The sequence below is a fragment of the Talpa occidentalis genome, unplaced genomic scaffold (genome assembly GCF_014898055.3).
Source record: "Talpa occidentalis isolate TD23 unplaced genomic scaffold, MPIMG_talOcc4v2.1 talOcc4.19, whole genome shotgun sequence".
Classification (NCBI taxonomy): Eukaryota; Metazoa; Chordata; class Mammalia; order Eulipotyphla; family Talpidae; genus Talpa; species Talpa occidentalis.
The window spans coordinates 1,926,066-1,935,769 of NW_023601962.1; the positions used below are offsets into that span (position 1 = coordinate 1,926,066).

At 62.3% G+C, this 9,704-nt stretch overlaps 1 pseudogene; it reads left to right on the forward strand.

Moving 5' to 3' along the window:
* The first annotated feature begins 507 nt into the window (after nt 1-507).
* LOC119250973 (NEDD4-binding protein 2-like 1) lies at nt 508-1,227 on the forward strand (annotated as a pseudogene).
* The last annotated feature ends 8,477 nt before the right edge of the window (nt 1,228-9,704 follow it).

The window sequence follows — 9,704 nt, forward strand, 5'->3', positions numbered from 1 at the left end:
CTGCATGTCAACCATCTCCATAGTATGAAGGTAAATTTCAAAATACATCAGACTGACAAAATTTACAGGGAGGGAGAAAGTTCTTATATCACAAAATATTATCTTGCCACTTAAGCAAATAAACGAACAAAGAAAGAAAGAACAGGGGGAAAGCTGTTAATATAATGAGAAAAGTTTTAGCTCCCATCATCAAACAACATAAATGACACACCTTGAAAATGAAAAAGCAGGAGCAGAAAAATAAAATAGAATTAAGGAATTCAGAGGAAACACTGACAATAGAGGGAACATCAACCAAATTAAAATTTAAGCAATAATAACAACTGAAAATATCAATAGATACAGAGAAGGCATTTCATAAGATTCAGTACCCATCTATGATAAAAACTCTAACTAAGACATGGGAAAAGAAGAAACTTACTTCAATATTATAAAGACCCAATCACATGGCTAGAGAGCCACAAAAACAACAGCTTTGGCCAAGACCCTGACTTAGGGAAAGAAGACCTGGGCTATGGCAGCCAACCCTACCCCATGGAGGAGGGTTTTCTTGAATCCATTGGGAGGCTGAGCCACCATCAGAAGCAGAAGCATCAGCCTTGGTGGACCATCAGGCACCCTCCCCCACTGCCCCAACCACAACCATCACCATCACCACCACGTAGGAGACTGCTTTAGAAAACATCTCACGTCTTGCAAGGCCTCCCAGGCTCAGGGAAATATTACACTGGCCAGGCAATTAGAACAGGACTCTCCCAGGGCCCTGATTATCAGCACAGATGATTTTTCCTTCAGGGAAGATGGGTGCCTACCAGTACAATTCTGAGCAAGAAAAGCAGTGAAATTTGGTATACTCCCTATGTTTATTGATAATACCAACCTCCATGCCTGGGAAATGAAGCCCTATGCAGTTACGGCACTTGAAAATAACTTGAAGTTACATTGCCAGAACCTGACATTCACTATAAATTCAACATTCATGAAGTTCCAAGAAAAAAAATACACCAAATGAAATAACAGTATGAATATGATGTTACATTTCACAGTATGCTTCATGCAAGAATACCAAGCATATTGAACAGAAGCCAGGACAGGAATAATGCATCACCTTCCAACAGTGCAGGATATGGAATAGCTACACAGTCTCCAAAACATGGTAGTTTCGCAAATGAGAGCTTCTTTAATAGAAGGGGTGGTGGTCACCATATTAGAGGCATTTCTTACTGACATTCAAAATCTTCCTAAGTGAGTTTGTACTTCAATTTTTAGTATCTGTTAAAGCTTTAATTCCAGTATACATAGTCAGACCTGAAGGTTTGAGAAGTCATTATAGTCATCTTCAGCAAGTATTTGTTCATGTGCATTGTCTGAACCAGGGAATTCTGCAGATTTGATTGAACAAAATTACTTTCTCTTGGGAAAGACTTTGAACCTGAAACCTGAAAACGTACCCAAGAATATACTCGGTCCATAGGTAATCAAAGTATTGATAACATATCAAGCTCCAGTAACCCTTTTCACGAACCAACCTACTTTTTCAGGAACTCCATCCCCATCAGGGAAGTCGGGGAAAATGGGGAAGAGAAGAGGGATGTGGGAAAAATTTTAGTGCCAAAATATGAGGTGTGATTGTAATGGTACCGATTTCCCCTTACTCGGGGAATATTATCAAAGTAAATACTTTGGGACATTATTCTTTTATTCTAGTGATGTATCATTGTTAAAAATGTCAAATCCTATTGAGCTACTGAGGAAAATCAGTATCATTTAAGTCACACTGTGTGTTTTAAGCACTTTTTTGAACAGAAGTAAACCTGAATAGCTTTTGGCTATGGAGCTAATAGTGTAAATAAAACAAGCCTACCTTCACCAATTTTAAGAGTAATAATCCAGCAATTTTAAAAGCAAATTAAAAAGCCTTTAAACATATATAATCAGTTGGTAGCGCAAATGTTTGAGAGTGTGAATAATTAAGCATCCCAGGATATAAATCATAAATGGATATGCGAAGGATAAATAGTCTCAGGGTCTTGAGGGCCTCCAGGTGGCATAGGGGATTGAGTGCATTGCTGTGAAGCTGACCGCAGCCTATAAAGCGCGAATTCCATCCCCCAGCTGGCAGGGAAGCTACCCACATGTCACAGCAGACCTCTCCTGGCTCGCATGCTACTGCCCTCAGCAGTGCATTTCAGTCGGCCTGCCTGTTCTGTTCCCTACTCTGTCCCTGGTGAATCCTCTCACCCCCCGCACTTCTGGTCTGTACCCCAGCTCTCTAGGGCGTCTTGGGGCCCACGTCCTGCTCCTGGGTTTCTGAGTCCCACAGGAGGGTGCAGGTGTGCCCCGGGAGGAAGATTTACCGTTCCCCCAAGGGGGAAGAGGGTCCCGTTTCCCCCTGGGGTAGAGGTTCCCCTACCCCCTACCCCCGTGGGGGCTGAGGGTCCCCGAACCCCCTCGCCCGCGCCGCCTAGCGGCGGCCATGTGAACTGCACCTGTGCTCAGGCAGAGTCCGCTGGGCGGGGTCAGGCTCCGGTCGGGGGCGGAGCCTGAGGATCATCAGTGCTGCCTGGCCAGGTGAGGACTCTTCCCCTTTGAGTGCTGCCGGGTTGCCCGGGCCTTTCCCCGCCGACCTGTCTGCCTGCAGCTTTGGAGAAGGCGGCGGTCGCAGCCAGGCCAAGGCATACAGGGGGTACCCTCCCTGACGGTGACCCCGCCCCTCCGTCTATGGCGTCCTCGGCGCACTGTCAGCCCCTCGGGGTGTGAGGGCGGAGGAGGTTGCAGGTGTCCCCCGAGGGGCAGAGGGCCCCATGGCCAAAACGGGCTTGCGGTCCCTGCACCTTGCAGGGGGCCTTGGACTCTGTATCGCCGTGGTTGGAGAGGTCCCCCTACCCTCTTGGGGTGAGCGTCCCCGAACCCCAACCCCCCCTCGCCAGCGCCCCCTAGCGGCGGGTCTGTGAAGTGCACCTTTGCACAGGCAGAGTCCGGCGGGCGGGGTCAGGCTCCGGCCCGGGGCGGGGCCTGAGGCTCATCAGCGCTGCCTGGCCAGGTGAGGACTCTTCCCCTTTGAGTGCTGCTGGGTTGCCAGGGGCGTTCCGCACCGAACTGTCTGCCTGCAGTTTTGGAGGGGGCCGCGGACGCACACAGTCCGAGGCTTGCAGGGCTTGCCCTCCCTGACGGTGACCCCTCCCCTCCGTCTAGGGCGTCTTCGGGCGCAAGGCCTGCCCCTGGGGTTGTGAGTGCCAGAGGAGGCTGCAGTTGTGCCCCGGGGGAAGGTTTACCGGTCCCCAAGTGGGAAGCTGGTCTACTTCACCCATGGGGAAACGTCCCCTTTCCCCCTGGTGTGGGGTCACACTGCCCCCTTGGGACTGAGGGTGCCCATTGCCCTCCCGGCCCCCCTCCCCGGCGGCTCTATGAAGTGCACCTGTGCTCAGGCAGAGTCCGGTGGGCGGGGTCAGGCTCCGCCGGGGGCGGAGCCTGGGGCTCAGCAGCGCTGCTGAGCCAGCTGAGGACTCTTCCCCTTTGAGTGGTGCTGGGTTGCCAAGGGCTTTCCCCGCCGGCCTGTATGCCTGCCGTTTTGGAGGACGCCGCGGGCGCCTTCTGTCTGTGGCTTGCAGGGGTGGCCCTCCCTGACGGTGACCCCGCCCCTTCGTCTAGGGCGTCTTGGGGCCCACGTCCTGCCCCTGGGTGTCTGAGTCCGAGAGGAGGGTGCAGGTGTGCCCCGGGAGGAAGATTTACCGTTCCCCCAAGGGGGAGAGGGTCCCGTTTCCCCCGGGGTGGAGGTTCCCCTACCCCCTACCCCCGTGGGGGCTGAGGGTCCCCGAACCCCCTCGCCCGCGCCCCCTAGCGGCGGCCCTGTGAACTGCACCTGTGCTCAGGCAGAGTCCGGTGGGCGGGGTCAGGCTCCGGTCTGGCGGCGGAGCCTGAGGATCAGCAGCGCTGCCTGGCCAGGTGAGGACTCTTCCCTTTGAGTGCTGCCGGGTTGCCGGGCCTTTCCCCGCCGACCTGTCTGCCTGCAGCTTTGGAGGAGGCCGCGGGGTCGCAGCCAGGCCGAGGCATACAGGGGGTACCCTCCCTGACGGTGACCCCGCCCCTCCGTCTATGGCGTCCTCGGCGCACTGTCAGCCCCTCGGGGTGTGAGTGCGGAGGAGGTTGCAGGTGTCCCCCGAGGGGCAAAGGGCCCCATGGCCAAAACGGGCTTGCGGTCCCTGCACCTTGCAGCGGGCTTGGACTCTGTACCGCCGTGGTTGGAGAGGTCCCCTACCCTCTTGGGGCTGAGGGTCCCCGAACCCCAACCCCCCCTCGCCAGCGCCCCCTAGCGGCGGGTCTGTGAACTGCACCTTTGCACAGGCAGAGTCCGGCGGGCGGGGTCAGGCTCCGGCCCGGGGCGGGGCCTGAGGCTCATCAGCGCTGCCTGGCCAGGTGAGGACTCTTCCCCTTTGAGTGCTGCTGGGTTGCCAGGGGCGTTCCGCACCGACCTGTCTGCCTGCAGTTTTGGAGGGGGCCGCGGACGCACACAGTCCGAGGCTTGCAGGGCTTGCCCTCCCTGACGGTGACCCCTCCCCTCCGTCTAGGGCGTCTTCGGGCGCAAGGCCTGCCCCTGGGGTTGTGAGTGCCAGAGGAGGCTGCAGTTGTGCCCCGGGGGAAGGTTTACCGGTCCCCAAGTGGGAAGCTGGTCTACTTCACCCATGGGGAAACGTCCCTTTCCCCATGGTGTGGGGTCACCCTGCCCCCTTGGGACTGAGGGTGCCCATTGCCCTCACCGGCCCCCCCCCCCCCGGCGGCTCTATGAAGTGCACCTGTGCTCAGGCAGAGTCCGGTGGGCGGGGTCAGGCTCCGGCCGGGGGCGGAGCCTGGGGCTCAGCAGCGCTGCTGAGCCAGCTGAGGACTCTTCCCCTTTGAGTGGTGCTGGGTTGCTAGGGCTTTCCCCGCCGGCCTGTATGCCTGCAGTTTTGGAGGACGCCGCGGGCGCCTTCTGTCTGTGGCTTGCAGGGGTGGCCCTCCCTGACGGTGACCCCGCCCCTTCGTCCAGGGCGTCTTGGGGCCCACGTCCTGCCCCTGGGTTTCTGAGTCCGAGAGGAGGGTGCAGGTGTGCCCCGGGAGGAAGATTTACCGTTCCCCAAGGGGGAAGAGGGTCCCGTTTCCCCTGGGGTGGAGGTTCCCCTACCCCCTCCCCCGTGGGGGCTGAGGGTCCCCGAACCCCCTCGCCCGCGCCCCCTAGCGGCGGCCCTGTGAACTGCACCTGTGCTCAGGCAGAGTCCGGTGGGCGGGGTCAGGCTCCGGTTGGGGTCGGAGCCTGACGATCATCAGCGCTGCCTGGCCAGGTGAGGACTCTTCCCCTTTGAGTGCTGCCGGGTTGCCCGGGCCTTTCCCCGCCGACCTGTCTGCCTGCAGCTTTGGAGGAGGCCGCGGTCGCAGCCAGGCCGAGGCATAAAGGGGTACCCTCCCTGACGGTGACCCCGCCCCTCCGTCTATGGCGTCCTCGGCGCACTGTCAGCCCCTCGGGGTGTGAGTGCGGAGGAGGTTGCAGGTGTCCCCCGAGGGGCAGAGGGCCCCATGGCCAAAACGGGCTTGCGGTCCCTGCACCTTGCAGGGGGCCTTGGACTCTGTACCGCCGTGGTTGGAGAGGTCCCCCTACCCTCTTGGGGCTGAGGGTCCCCGAACCCCAACCCCCCCTCGCCAGCGCCCCCTAGCGGCGGGTCTGTGAAGTGCACCTTTGCACAGGCAGAGTCCGGCGGGCGGGGTCAGGCTCCGGCCCCGGCCTGAGGCTCATCAGCGCTGCCTGGCCAGGTGAGGACTCTTCCCCTTTGAGTGCTGCTGGGTTGCCAGGGGCGTTCCGCACCGACCTGTCTGCCTGCAGTTTTGGAGGGGGCCGCGGACGCACACAGTCCGAGGCTTGCAGGGCTTGCCCTCCCTGACGGTGACCCCTCCCCTCCGTCTAGGGCGTCTTCGGGCGCAAGGCCTGCCCCTGGGGTTGTGAGTGCCAGAGGAGGCTGCAGTTGTGCCCGGGGGAAGGTTTACCGGTCCCCAAGTGGGAAGCTGGTCTACTTCACCCATGGGGAAACGTCCCCTTTCCCCATGGTGTGGGGTCACCCTGCCCCCTTGGGACTGACGGTGCCCATTGCCCGAACCGGCCCCCCCCTCCCCCGGCGGCTCTATGAAGTGCACCTGTGCTCAGGCAGAGTCCGGTGGGCGGGGTCAGGCTCCGGCCGGGGGCGGAGCCTGGGGCTCAGCAGCGCTGCTGAGCCAGCTGAGGACGCTTCCCCTTTGAGTGGTGCTGGGTTGCTAAGGGCTTTCCCCGCCGGCCTGTATGCCTGCCGTTTTGGAGGACGCCGCGGGCGCCTTCTGTCTGTGGCTTGCAAGGGGTGGCCCTCCCTGACGGTGACCCGCCCCTTCGTCCAGGGTGTCTTGGGGCCACGTCCTGCCCCTGGGTTTCTGAGTCCGAGAGGAGGGTGCAGGTGTGCCCCGGGAGGAAGATTTACCGTTCCCCCAAGGGGGAAGAGGGTCCCCTACCCCCTACCCCCGTGGGGCTGAGGGTCCCGAACCCCCTCGCCCGCGCCCCCTAGCGGCGGCCCTGTGAACTGCACCTGTGCTCAGGCAGAGTCCGGTGGGCGGGGTCAGGCTCCGCTCGGGGGCGGAGCCTGAGGATCATCAGCGCTGCCTGGCCAGGTGAGGACTCTTCCCCTTTGAGTGCTGCCGGGTTGCCCGGGCCTTTCCCCGCCGACCTGTCTGCCTGCAGCTTTGGAGGAGGCCGCGGTCGCAGCCAGGCCGAGGCATACAGGGGGTACCCTCCCTGACGGTGACCCCGCCCCTCCGTCTATGGCGTCCTCGGCGCACTGTCAGCCCCTCGGGGTGTGAGTGCGGAGGAGGTTGCAGGTGCCCCCGAGGGGCAGAGGGCACATGGCAAAACGGGCTTGCGGTCCCTGCACCTTGCAGGGGGCCTTGGACTCTGTACCGCCGTGGTTGGAGAGGTCCCCCTACCCTCTTGGGGCTGAGGGTCCCGAAACCCAACCCCCCTCGCCAGCGCCCCCTAGCGGCGGGTCTGTGAAGTGCACCTTTGCACAGGCAGAGTCCGGCGGGCGGGGTCAGGCTCCGGCCAGGGGCGGGCCTGAGGCTCATCAGCGCTGCCTGGCCAGGTGAGGACTCTTCCCCTTTGAGTGCTGCTGGTTGCCAGGGGCGTTCCGCACCGACCTGTCTGCCTGCAGTTTTGGAGGGGGCCGCGGACGCACACAGTCCGAGGCTTGCAGGGCTTGCCCTCCCTGACGGTGACCCCTCCCCTCCGTCTAGGGCGTCTTCGGGCGCAAGGCCTGCCCCTGGGGTTGTGAGTGCCAGAGGAGGCTGCAGTTGTGCCCCGGGGGAAGGTTTACCGGTCCCCAAGTGGGAAGCTGGTCTACTTCACCCATGGGGAAACGTCCCCTTTCCCCATGGTGTGGGGTCACCCTGCCCCCTTGGGACTGAGGGTGCCCATTGCCCTCCCCGCCCCCCTCCCCCGGCGGCTCTATGAATGCACCTGTGCTCAGGCAGAGTCCGGTGGGCGGGGTCAGGCTCCGGCCGGGGGCAGAGCCTGGGGCTCAGCAGCGCTGAAGAGCCAGCTGAGGACGCTTCCCCTTTGAGTGGTGCTGGGTTGCTAAGGGCTTTCCCCGCCGGCCTGTATGCCTGCAGTTTTGGAGGACGCCGCGGGCGCCTTCTGTCTGTGGCTTGCAGGGGTGGCCCTCCCTGACGGTGACCCGCCCCTTCGTCTAGGGCGTCTTGGGGCCACGTCCTGCCCCTGGGTTTCTGAGTCCGAGAGGAGGGTGCAGGTGTGCCCCGGGAGGAAGATTTACCGTTCCCCCAAGGGGGAAGAGGGTCCCGTTTCCCCCGGGGGTGGAGGTTCCCCTACCCCCTACCCCCGTGGGGGCTGAGGGTCCCCGAACCCCCTCGCCGCGCCCCCTAGCGGCGGCCCTGTGAACTGCACCTGTGCTCAGGCAGAGTCCGGTGGGCGGGGTCAGGCTCCGGTCGGGGGCGGAGCCTGAGGATCATCAGCGCTGCCTGGCCAGGTGAGGACTCTTCCCCTTGAGTGCTGCCGGGTTGCCCGGGCCTTCCCGCCGACCTGTCTGCCTGCAGCTTTGGAGGAGGCCGCGGTCGCAGCCAGGCCGAGGCATACAGGGGGTACCCTCCCTGACGGTGACCCCGCCCCTCCGTCTATGGCGTCCTCGGCGCACTGTCAGCCTCGGGGTGTGAGTGCGGAGGAGGTTGCAGGTGTCCCCGGGGGCAGAGTGGCCCCATGGCCAAAACGGGCTTGCGGTCCCTGCACCTTGCAGGGGGCCTTGGACTCTGTACCGCCGTGGTTGGAGAGGTCACCCTACCCTCTTGGGGCTTGGGTCCCCGAACCCCAACCCCCCCCTCGCCAGCGCCCCCTAGCGGCGGGTCTGTGAAGTGCACCTTTGCACAGGCAGAGCCGGGGGGGCGGGGGGGCCTGAGGCTCATCAGCGCTGCCTGGCCAGGTGAGGACTCTTCCCCTTTGAGTGCTGCTGGGTTGCCAGGGGCGTTCCGCACCGACCTGTCTGCCTGCAGTTTTGGAGGGGGCCGCGGACGCACACAGTCCGAGGCTTGCAGGGCTTGCCCTCCCTGACGGTGACCCCTCCCCTCCGTCTAGGGCGTCTTCGGGCGCAAGGCCTGCCCCTGGGTTGTGAGTGCCAGAGGAGGCTGCAGTTGTGCCCCGGGGGAAGGTTTACCGGTCCCCAAGTGGGAAGCTGGTCTACTTCACCCATGGGAAACGTCCCCTTTCCCCATGGTGGGGGGTCCCCCTGCCCCCTTGGGACTGAGGGTGCCCTTGCCCTCACCGGCCCCCCCCTCCCCCGGCGGGCTCTATGAAGTGCAACTGTGCTCAGGCAGAGTCCGGTGGGCGGGGTCAGGCTCCGGCCGGGGGCGGAGCCTGGGGCTCAGCAGCGCTGCTGAGCCAGCTGAGGACGCTTCCCCTTTGAGTGGTGCTGGGTTGCCAAGGGCTTTTCCCCGCCGGCCTGTATGCCTGCCGTTTTGGAGGACGCCGCGGGCGCCTTTCTGTCTGTGGCTTGCAAGGGGTGGCCCTCCCTGACGGTGACCCCGCCCTTCGTCCAGGGCGTCTTGGGGCACACGTCCTGCCCCTGGGTTTCTGAGTCCGAGAGGGAGGGTGCAGGTGTGCCCCGGGAGGAAGATTTACCGTTCCCCAAGGGGAAGAGCGTCCCGTTTCCCCGGGTGGTGGAGGTTCCCCTACCCCTACCCCCGTGGGGGCTGAGGGTCCCCGAACCCCCTCGCCCGCGCCCCCTAGCGGCGGGCCCTGTGAACTGCACCTGTGCTCAGGCAGAGTCCGGTGGGCGGGGTCAGGCTCCGGTCGGGGGCGGAGCCTGAGGATCATCAGCGCTGCCTGGCCAGGTGAGGACTCTTCCCCTTTGAGTGCTGCCGGGTTGCCCGGGCCTTTCCCCGCCGACCTGTCTGCCTGCAGCTTTGGAGGAGGCGCCGCGGTCGCAGCCAGGCCGAGGCATACAGGGGTACCTCCCTGACGGTGACCCCGCCCTCGGTCTATGGCGTCTCGGCGCACTGTCAGCCCTCGGGGTGTGAGGGCGGAGGAGGTTGCAGGTTGTCCCCGAGGGGCAGAGGGCCCCATGGCCAAAACGGCTTGCGGTCCCTGCACCTTGAAGGGGGCCTTGGACTCTGTACCGCCGTGGTTGGAGAGGTCCCCCACCCTCTTGGGG